Below are 11976 nucleotides of genomic sequence, written 5' to 3' on the forward strand. Positions count from 1 at the left end.
GTCACGTGGTTGATAACGTTACTCTTGATCATCTGTCTATCATCGTATAAAGCCCGCCCTGACAATTTGATTGGATCGCTTTAATACTCGCGCTACTATGGAGCAGAGCCAGACCGAACTTCCCCGAACTCAAACCTTGTGGGCGGGACTAAGTTCGGACTGGCACCCAGGCTATAGTTTAAGCACTTCAGGTTTTAAATCAGTTACAGGGTAACCAACGCTCTATTTATTAAATGCCAGAACAATGAGAACATATTTCTTCATTCTTTTTTTCCAACACAGACAGCTTCACGTTCCCTTATTATAATACAGTTAAATTTAGAATATATTTAACCCTCTGTGGTCTAGCCATCATTGTTTATTTGAGGGAAGTGGGTTCAAATCCTCATTGCATCTGAAAGGGCATCCAAAATTCTGCACAGTCTTTAAAGGTTGCAATGACGAGATAGGTAAGAGTGTTTCCCCTTTGAGCAGAGCTCTTGTTATTGGGACTAAACATCTGTGTAGCCTAGAGAAAACAGCTTATTAGTGAGGCTAATGAGGTGGAAAAATCCTTCAGTTTGACAGGAAACATGCATATTGGACTCAAGAGCATTTATAAGTCATCTTTTCCTCAGATGAGCCCAGATTTACCCTGTTTGGAATTTAAAGAGTGTATCATGCTAATTCAAATGGCAGAGAAAGTGATGCTACCATAAGAGCAACTACAATCAGGTGTTGATGGGTTATATTGGTAAGCAGCCTTATGCAATGCTTCTCTGTTCAAAAGTATTTTCTAATTTTATAACAAATATAAGCCAAATTTCCGAAAGTTTAAGGGATTTGTTTTAAAAAAAAGAGCATACTGGATTATTTCCTTGGTAACGTGAATAAAGAACTGGTTGAATCATTTGAAAAGAACAACAAAGCAGAATAGATCTTTATCCCATTAATTATTCTCTCATAAAAACTTTAAAGTTGCTTTCTAAAATGTAATAAATCATATGCCATAACCTAACCAACAGGCCAACACAGATGGTTGAACAGACAGAAAAGGCTTGTTGGGGTGTAGATTGAAGCGTTTGCCATAACTTGCTGCATATAATCATTGGATTTGGGGAAGAAGCTAAGATCTGAAGCTATGGCTGTTTGTGTGATTTTCTCCTCAGACCTTAGACATGTAAACTCAAGGCAATCTTCAGAGGAAATATACCGTCTTGAAGCACAACTGCCGATAAGACCTTATGCATCTCTTTATGATAACAAACTAAAATTCTTACTCAAAAAAATGGGTTTCTACTGTAAAATTTTGTGCTCAGGACACAAAATACACATCATTGGCCTGCATCGCATTGGGTCATCTAACAGTCTAAATCAGTTGAATTCTTTTACACTGTAATAAATCGGGGCATAATTAATGTGCTTTTAATAAATGCACTATAATAAAAAAAAATGCAGTTATGTCTGCATGGATGACAGTGATGAAAAAAAGGGTGAAAAACAAACTGGAAATTCAGCAAGCTGTTGCACCCTGATCACCTGGTAGCATCTTCCTGCTGCTGTAGAGTGAATAAAAAGCAGAAGAGCCAGAGATTTGATATGTTTTCCCACTATTGGATTATATATTTATTTCTCCTGGTAGATCTGAACACCTGCTTTTGCAGAAACCAAATGAGATTACTGTGCCTTTTAAAACCAATTAGCACGGGAGCTACGCCTGAAAACTCAGGAGTTGCTTATGAGGTTACTCGAGTAGGAAGCAGCTGACAGCAAACTCTCAGCGGAAATAAATTGGGCTCTCACCATGCATCACGGACAAGAGAGAACATTTACAGTGTTTAAACATTTCAGCTCTTCCATAAACATTGTTAGATCTTATGTACTGTGTAAATGCAGGTATTTTGAAAAACAGATATCACTGCAGCACTCACACATCAGGCTGCTGCATACGGCGATCTGTGAAGACAGACGCTTACAGTTTACGAAGTAAATCACTTAAATTTGATTGTTAGTCAGAAAAATGAGCAGGTCTTCTAGGACTTGAAAACAAGGCAGCATCAGCGTTACTATAGATGGTTAGTGCAGCTAAATGGTTTGGATTTGTTTAACATATCACAACCTGACTGACTGTTGATAGGCCTGTGTTAGTGAGAAGTTAAATCGAATTCAGTGCACATAAAGCTGATTACACGGCTAATGTTTAGCGCATAGTACCTTTGTGGGTCTACAGGCATGAGTTAATAAATATGATAAAAGCTGAAATGCTTGCACAGAACTGAGCATATTTAAGTAAATGTAAACAACAGTGTATTTTGCACTAAAATGTGCCCCTGTTACTATCTGATCTATCACAGTATAAAGCGCACTGATTTGCTTTAAAGCATGCATGACTGGTACTACAGTTTGTGCACATCAGAGATCCGGACTTCGAAACAACATGTTTATCTGCCTTTATTGCTGCTCTGCTTCAAATAGGCAAAAAAGATGGAGGCTTATTTAATTACGCTGTTTCTGTGTAAGTTGGCATGACTAAATGTATTATTGTTTGCAGTCTTCCAATTTAATCCTGGAGCACACTGAAATGCCTCCCACAGCTGGAAACAATGTGGGCAGCTTCTGAAGCAGAACAAAGGAAACAGAGAGGCACTTTACTAACTGAAAAGCATGCAAACAACACAGGAGTCTTCGCGCTTCTGTTCATTGACTGATCCAAATATGTGGACCACTGACACATCTAGAAGTGGACATGCAAAGGGATTTAGCCACGGAGCTTCAGAGCTCTTCGTTTAATCTCTGTTACATTTTGAAGTCAATTAATTTTGAGGGTCGTTTGTTTTAAATCTTAGTGGAAAAGAAATGCATTCGATCAGAAACAAAGAGATGGTTGCAAGTTTTATTTTAAGAGCTTTTATTGGTTATCTGTCAGATTGACTGCCAAAGGAACTCTTAAAGTGTGAAAAATGTAACAGTAACTCTAAGCAAATTTGTTCAAATTAGCAACACCCTGTTGAAGGAGTTGTTCACATTAATTTAGATGGTTTGGAGTGGAGAGATGATAAAATAATTATTTTTCAATTTAAATACCTTAAGATATTTATAAGAAAAGAAATATCAATTATCCTTTATTGTTCTTTAATGGTGAAATTTAGGTGCTCTAGCAGCAAAAGGATAACTAAAGGCTAACTAAAGCCTGCAGAATGACACCAAGATAAAACAATACAATAGAAAATAATAGGAGACTGTAAAGAAAGGACAAACTTAAAAAGATTAAAATGCTATGTGTTATTAAAAAATGTCATACTCAGATTAAGAGATTTGTGAAACTAAATAGGGAGGGGTGAAAAATGCACAACATGTATAGCTGGTTAAAACCAACAGACTAAATGAAATGGAAAAACTGCTAAATCAGCAGGGGTTTAAAGTGCTATGGTGTTTTCTTGGAGTAGTGATGATTAGAAAGTCTGAAAGCTGCTGTGAGGAAGGATCTATGAATACGCCCTTAGTGCACCTAGAGTAATACAGTCTGTCAATCAAGGAGCTCTCCAGTTCTGAAACAGTGTCATGCATACAGTCCGAAGACATTGTTTAAAAGTGCTGTTATTAGACAGCTTCTGTCTTCCACCACCTGCACTGTGTGCGATGGGCATCCTAGGAGGAAGCTGGCCTTCCTTATGACCTCATCAAACCTCTTTGAATTCCTTTCTTTGGCTTACCAGGTGCAGGTTCTGCTGGCACAAGTCCACAAAGTGCTGTGTCCTCTGTCTGTGTTGTGTCGCTCTCATCTGTAATAAGGCCGACTATGATAGAGAGAACAGAGCTAACTTTTGTAAAAAAAAAAAAAAAACTACTGTTTCTTTGCTTTGGTGAATTGGTCAAAATTCTCCCTTTTTTCCAATGTAAGAGATCAAAGAACTTTTGAGGTAGACCATAAAATATAAAAAAAATCACTGATTACCTTTTATTTTTAAAACATGCATTTCTTTCATTTTTCATTGCATGTCATACAACTTGATATTTCTTGATAACATCTGTAACCCAAGTAAATGAATAACCTATTAATTGTGACATTTTTACTTAGATCAACTAGAGGAAAAAGTTGGAATAAATAAACATTTATGAAACCAAATATATATGTATCTAGTACAATGTATTTCTGAAACAACAACCTGCAGAAGTTTAACTCTGTGAATCGATGTAAAGGGCTTCTTTCTTCTTCAAGTAGTTAAATCAATATGAATTTTGACAAAAGTTGGTTTTTGTTCCCACCTGGAGCAAGTCAACTGTGGAAGACAAAAGAAGCAAAAGCAAATTAAAAAGGTTGAGAGCAACATCAAGATATGTCAAGAAACAAGATTTAGTGCTGATATAAACTCAATATAATATCGGTTTGCATCTTATTCCCAAAAACTTGGGAATAAATGATGACAGGCCTGTTAAGGAGATGAAAGCAAATATCTTAAACTGAATAAAAAAAACTGAAGAGAGTGAATAGATTAAAGCACCAGGGTTTACTTTAAGATTTTAAGCCCCTGTCACACCTTGGTGTATGCCTGACATACTAAAAATCTGGCAAAAATGCTGGCATACATTGGATAAGTTATGGGTACGTTTTGTGTAAGTTATAAGCACACTAAAGTATGCTGGCACACATCGACATCCGGCGAGTATGTTGAGAAATTTTGAGCATGCTTAACATATGTTAAGTGTAAATTACTCATAAGTCATGGTGTCTAGCTTATCCAAAACCTATGAATAACTTGTGCTTAACTTATGCGTATCTAAAAAGCTTATGTCCAACACATATCAACGTATCTGACGTGTTCCAGATGACCACTGTACGTCTTTCTAACTTACAGTTACTGTATAATGGCGTATTTGCAGTGTTTTGTTATAAAAGGGGTTCACGGGAGGAAACTGTAATTTCTCCTCTAGACTTCATCCCAATCATAGGGTGAGCAAAAAGGTGAGTGTGATGGATCCTCCCTGCGTTCACGGCCATGGTGATGATGAACAAACCTCCTAGCAGACATGACGCTGAATCTGCTACGACTGCATACCCCCTTTCTTTTTTCTATTTATTTATTTATTTATTCATTTTAATTCTGGCGGCCGGTATAAAGCAGCTAGTTTAATACCACGATCAAAAATGTTTTTTTATGCAGTACAGGTGCCTCCGGGCGCATTGCTGTCGCCCTCAAGACACTGGCTTGTGACATATCATGGGCATTACACTGCCATGAGTTATATAAAAGTTAGGCTGTCGTTGGACATAAGTTCTGGACTCATTATGAATACTCTATGTATGTGTCCACATTTGAAAAAATACATAGAAAGTTCCGTGTATGCCAGCGTTTTAGAAGATTCTGGGACGTCAGGCATACCCTGGCTAAATAATCAAACTAACAGACAGCTCATAGTTACTCTTAACACCTTCAAAACATCTTCCTCAAAGTCCTGTGATCCAGTATTCCTATATATAAAAAATGTCTGAGATTTGATCCTATAATATTTAATATTCCCATAAGAGAATGGAAATATGAATTAAGAGAGAGTCAGATGATACACAGGGGTAGGATAGTCATTCTAACAGATTATGTTAAAGACTGAGGACAAATGCACCAATGCAGAAAATCCTATTCAGCAGATCACAATAAAAAACATAACTGGAAGCATTGAAATTACCTCCACTGGTTTAGATTCTATTAAAAATTCTCTGAGACATGAAATCTATTTTTGTTCAGGTCTGACTCAACATTCTAGCCTCTAGCAAAATACATTTTTAGTTCCTGTGCTGCTAACTATCTCAGCAAGTACAAACCTTTGGTAAAATCCCTTTCCATTAAATTGTCCACCAATCAAAATCCTGCCTTAAGATACGAATATGTTTCCTCCAGCCAATTTTTGTGATGAATGACTCATCATTTAGGGTGATTAATCTCTTTGTATGTGTGGTACTCAGGTGTGCTGTCCACAGAAACTGTACAGGGACACAATTTTTGCAGCTTCTTGTTATTTTCTTACTCAGCTCATCTCTGAGCTCTCTCAAAGGAGAGAAGAAAAATGTGCAACGGAATAATTTGAAGATGTCTCGCAAGAACTTGTTTCAGATTGTATCCGCGCTCAACCACACTTGCTGCGACCAGAAAAAAGAGGAAATACAATTTATAGCACTAACCCATCTCGTTATCCAGTTGAAGTTGTCAGCTGTCATTGCAGGCTCAGGATAATGCAATATGCAGTACCCCCAGGGCAAGTGTACAGCTTGATTGTGAGTCCTCCGAAGGATGGCATAGTGTGTGACTGACAGACATCTGCAACGTCTGCGGTTCTTTCTCCACCAAGTCAAATGTACGAATCGCTGACAGTTGGGAGATACAGTCAAATACTGTTGGTAAGCATAGGACACTGTCTAAATGGGACTCAAAACAGCTTTGAAACTTTTTGAAATGCCTCAAGAAAATGTCCTAGTTAATAGAAGCAACTAGTGATACCTCTGGTGATAAAAGGATAAAATAGGCTTTAAGATACACCTGTTAAAAATGAATTAAATCCCAAATAGTGGAAAATTAGTATTGTTAGAGCCATGTTCAATGTTTTGCAGAATTTGAGTTAAGAGTATAAGAATTTTTTTGTTCATATTTAATAATATAGGAAAGGATTTGATGGGCTGCTGGTTTGGTGTGGAACCATCAGGACACACGAAGAACGTCAGAACAGAAGCTGCGAGCCTTAGAAGCATCACAGTCTTTTGACCGGCACATAGGAATTTAAGATAAGAAGTTAAGAATTCATCTTTTGTTTGCAAATTTCTGAAGTTCACTTAAACCATCAAACTCATGTTTCAGATTAAAGACTTTTTATTTCTGTATGTGTTGCCTCTGAAAGAACTTCGAGGTTAAAGGCCAGTGAGTCGCCTGCACTCACAATTATCCTTTGTTAGTCCAAGGTTTCTACAGAAATGAACTGGTTTTTAGGTGCTACAATTCTTAAAATTGATCAGTAATTATACTTGAAGTATTAGTCAGAACAAATATTCCAGTTGCTGGGTAAGCTGTTTTGGATGCAGTGACCACCCCCCTCACTTTGCAGTGTAATCTCATGGTAACTGCATATTCATGAAATTAGGTTTATGTGAAGATGCAAGGATTGGTCATTAAAAAATTCAAAGCAGGGCTCCAACTAGGTAGTTTCATGTCAAGGTTTCAATTTCACCCAAAGAATCTCATTAAGCAAATCCAATTACCAATCCAAGCCAATAAATATAAATGTATGCAATGTTGCTACATTCACATATACACCTTGTCAGCAAAATGTTGGACTATCTTGTGTTTTTAGAACTGACTTAATTTTTGCAACATATTTCACAAGGTTTCTGTAACATTCCTCAGAGATTTTGGTACATATTATGGGAATCGCATAGATTTGCCGGCTCCCCATCCATACCGTAAGTTGCATTTCCTGTTCCACAATTGGTATCTAGTGAGGTCACTTTAAACTCAATGTCATGACTAAAGAAACCAGCTGTGGCTTAGTAACATGGTGCATTGTTCTGCTGGATGGCGTTTAGCAATAATGCTCAGGAGCACTCAGTCAAAACTTACATGCTACAAAGTGGGCCAAAGTGTGGCATTAAACTATCTATTCATTATAAATATCTATTACACTACCACATTCTGGACAGCTGTAAACAAGGTAGGATGGTATGGATTGATTTCTTTTGTTGCTGTACTGTACAAATCAACTCTGATTCTAATATTCAACATAACAAAGTTAAAGTTAACATTCTTTTCCAGTCTTTTTTTTTTAATGTTGAAGAGCCTGCATTGGTAAGCCAGTGGCTGTGGCCAACCAATCGGACATTGTGATCATTGATAAGAGGCAGAGGACAGTCATACTGATTGATGTGGCAATCCCAAATGATGGAAACATCAGGAAAAAAAGAACATGAGACACTGGAAAAATATCAAGGGCTCAGGGAAGAACTAGAAAGAGCTTGGAAACTGAAGGCATCAGTATTGCCCGTGGTCATTGGAGCACTGGGGACACCTACTCCCACACTGGAGAGGTGGCTCCAATAGATACCTGGAGAAACATCAGAGATCTCAGTACAGAAATGTGCTGCTCTAGGGACAACTAAGATACTGCTTCAAGCTCCCAGACCTCTGGTAGAAGACCCAAACTTTAGACAAAGAAGCCACCACATTGCCCAGGAGAATAAAAGGCAGGTGGGTGAGAGAGTAATGTCTTTGTTTTCCAATTTCACACATCTTCCTCTTTATCTATGAGTGAAATTTTCTGTGAAAAGTTCCTGAAATGCTTAAATCAGTATTTTAGAAACAAGCGTACAAGATTCAAGGTGACTTATATTCTTTTTATTTTCTTTATGTGGTATGCTTGTTATTTTCCATTCTGGGACTTGATTTGAAATTGTCTACAAGACATAGAACTAGTAAAGTTGCACGTCAATGTAAATCAATAGTCCCTCTGGGGACAATGGAGGGAGCCTAGACTAAGTTAATGGAACCACTACAAACCAAATCAGGCTGTAGATTGAATTGACATTCAGCAGGCAGCACATTTTATTACAATATATAATTCATTAAGGGTTGAAAAGATATGTTTAAATCCTGAAGCATGAAGAGTTTTTAAAATTAACATAGAAAAAATATGCATGACTAAGAGCACAACCACAGGATACTGTGAAGCTTTAGGGCAATATGCAAGCAAATGTTTTGTAGCTAATGTCTATTATTTGAGTCAAAATCATAAAGACAGATGCTTAACAGTGATTTTAATTACAATTACCGACTGGCCTGTTGTTTACAACAGGCCCCACCATGGATATTATACTCTCACCATTGGCAAAAAGCAAGCTATTAAAAATGTTGGACAAAATGTTAAAAGTGAAGAATGCTTGGAGGAAACCAGAGCATGCTGACAAGATGCATCACGTATTCACATCACACTGTGACCAATGAAATGTGTGGGCCTTTGCCTACACAGGCACAAGTCAGCTTTTAGGGACACTCTCAGTTTCTATAAAAACGTGATTCTATACAGTCTCACCATCCCTGTAACATACACAACCTGCCAATAAAAATAAACCTGTGCCTCGTCCAGGCTTGTGAGGACCGAAAAGTGTGAAACAACTTTGGTGAGAGAGGCCTATTCGTACAGTCCCTGACAAAGCAAACTAATGGTGCTTTGCTTCTGCCTCAAAAACCCAACATTTTAGTCCCCATATGTGTAAAATTTAAAGTATTGAAACCACTTTTGCTGCAAATAATCAGATAGCCTCTACCTGCCAATCATTATCAATTTTCTTTTACTGCAAACGTCTCATGCAGTCATGTTTGTTCTTACAGTGATGGAAGAAAAAGTTAAAAGGTCAAATCTGTAAATTAACTTCAAATTGACTTTACATATGACAATAATACCAAATAATCACCAATTTCCATTCAGAGAATAATAGCATAATGGTTGTAGCACTCAAACCGAAGTCGGCAGGAAGGAGTGTGAAAATGCTCTTGCTTGTGTGTATGTCAACTATAGAAATGGTTTTATATTTCCAGGCATGATTCAGAAATGCTGAGGTGTTGAATGAATCTAAAGCCCATTTATAGCCCAACACCAATCCTGTAAAGAACTGATACCAGTTTTTTTTTTTTTAAACCCTACAAAAAGAGGACGAAATATTTATTTTTAACCATCTGACCATAAACATTACTCAACATTTCCTGTTTTAGTCTAGAAAAACAAAATGTTTCTAGTTGCTGAAATAATCAAATGTTCTTTAGTTACTCTCTTGGTTTCCCAAACCTTCAAACACTATATGAAAGATGGTGGTGTGGCTTTGAAAGCTTCTAGCAGGTCGATTTAAAAAATCTGATTTACAGTAGTAGTCGTTCAAAATTTCTTTCTTGGCTGGTCCCTTAAAATTCTTTTTTAAACATCAATACTAAACATCATACTAAAATATTCTTTCTGTCATGATTTGTAGACATTAAGATCTAAAGAGAAGCGTCATCTCCCTGTAGTTCAATGAAAGGGTGGAGTCAGAGTAAAAAATATGCACGCCCAGGAAAAGGAGGGGGTCACTCTAGTGGGTGGAAGTTGGAAGGAATTGGGCTGCCATTTGGCTGCCGTTTGACTGGGAAGGGCCATTTTGAATGGCTGCTAATGTGATTGCAGGCATAACTGTGAGGCATGCAGGCATATATTCTAAGGCTCCACCAATCACACTGCATTCTTTGGTTTCTAGATGGTGAAAGTACAACAGTAATCTGCAGCATGGAACAGTCCTATTATCTTATTCAAGAAGAAGACTGGTTCTTTGTCATCGAGACGCATTTTGGTGCAAAATATCTGCATCAAACCCAGAAAAAAAGGCAAAAATTGTCAAGGTATTGATAGAAGCTGGTAAGACAGTGTTGTTATTCACCTTGGGGAGTTATGTTTAACGTGACGAACACCAACTCTAAGGAAGAAGCTGTTACTTCAGAGCAACATAAAAAAATGAAATTTCTTATTTGCAAAGGGAATCTGGAAGAAATACCTTAATGTTAAAAGGTATATATGTATAATGATTGACGCCTTTGTTTTCCTGTTTAGACTACTGTAACAGTCTATTCTCATGTCTTCAGCAGGTTCAGAACTCAGCAGCGAGGTTACCGACTCGTACAACAAGAAGGGGTCATAGTACGCTGATTCTAAAAACTCTTCATCGACTCCCAGTCTCTTTTCAGTTCCAGTTTAAACTCCTGGTGCTGACCTTCAGAGCCTTTCACAGTCAGGCTCCCTCCTACATTAGAGACTTCTTGTGTCCATATACCACCTCTTGGAGGCTGTGGTCTCAGGACCAGAACCTGCTCATGGTCTCTCGTACTCATTCCCAGACCAGGGAAGATCGCACCTTTCAGGCATTCTTGAACTTGCATTTACTTGATTCTGTTGATGTTTTTAAGAGTGAACTGAAAAACCTATTTGTTTAAGAAAGCATTTTAATTCCAGTAGATTAAGGGTTGTTTGATGACCATTTCTTTGTGACTGTAAATATATTTTATTTGAATTTTGATTTTGTGAAGCACTTTGACCTCTATGTCTGTGAAAGATGCTGTATAATTAAACATTACTTACTTATTATATCCTAGGGTTTGTCTAATCAGAAATTGAAATGTTCAGCTTTAGTTACTGTTACTGTAATAATTATGTGGGACATTAACAAGATTAAACTCAAGTCAAAAAGCTTAGAAATCTTTGACACATACTAAGAGAATTTATGTGAACTTCAAAATAAGTTAAAAGTAAATAAATATACAGAAATACAGAAATGATTTTGTAAACCTAAAGCAAGAAAGGTTTAATCTGAGACGCAGACAAATATCTGGGTTTCCCTTCGACGTAGATGCATCACCTTTATATCTGCAGTCAACTTTTAATTAGGCAGAAAAAAAAAGTCAATTTTCATTCTGGATGAAGTCAAACATCTCGACGGTTGAAACTGTGTAGTTCAAACTAGATGTTAAATGTTCAAAAAATATCCACTGGACTTGGTTTCCAAGATTTGAAGACGTTTCGCTTCCCCTCCAGGAAGCTTTCTCAGTTCAAATGTCTGGATCCGCAGTGATTTTGAGTCTTTATACAGACAAAGCCTTGTATTGCTTGGAAACATGCAAATTGAAACCGACGAGTTGGTCGTTTGGTTCCATTGTCTCCTGTAATACCTGAAACCTGTCTATGATTGTTAAGGGTCGGTCGTTAAGGAGGTATTGTTCACCGGCTGGAGCGGGTAGGTGCTTTTCTGTGATGGGGTGGGGTGATATCTGGAAGGGATCATCTAACTGAATTGTAAGTTTTGGAAGTTGGAATCTGAGGCCCCGTCCACACGAAGTCAAAACGAACACGAAACGCTAATATTTTCCAGAACGTTTGTCGTAAAGACGGAGACGTAAAATAAATGTGATCGTCCACACGAATACATGAAAACGCTGCAAAATG

This window comes from Cyprinodon variegatus, unplaced genomic scaffold (genome assembly GCF_000732505.1).
Source record: "Cyprinodon variegatus isolate N-32 unplaced genomic scaffold, C_variegatus-1.0 Scaffold466, whole genome shotgun sequence".
Taxonomy (NCBI): domain Eukaryota; kingdom Metazoa; phylum Chordata; class Actinopteri; order Cyprinodontiformes; family Cyprinodontidae; genus Cyprinodon; species Cyprinodon variegatus.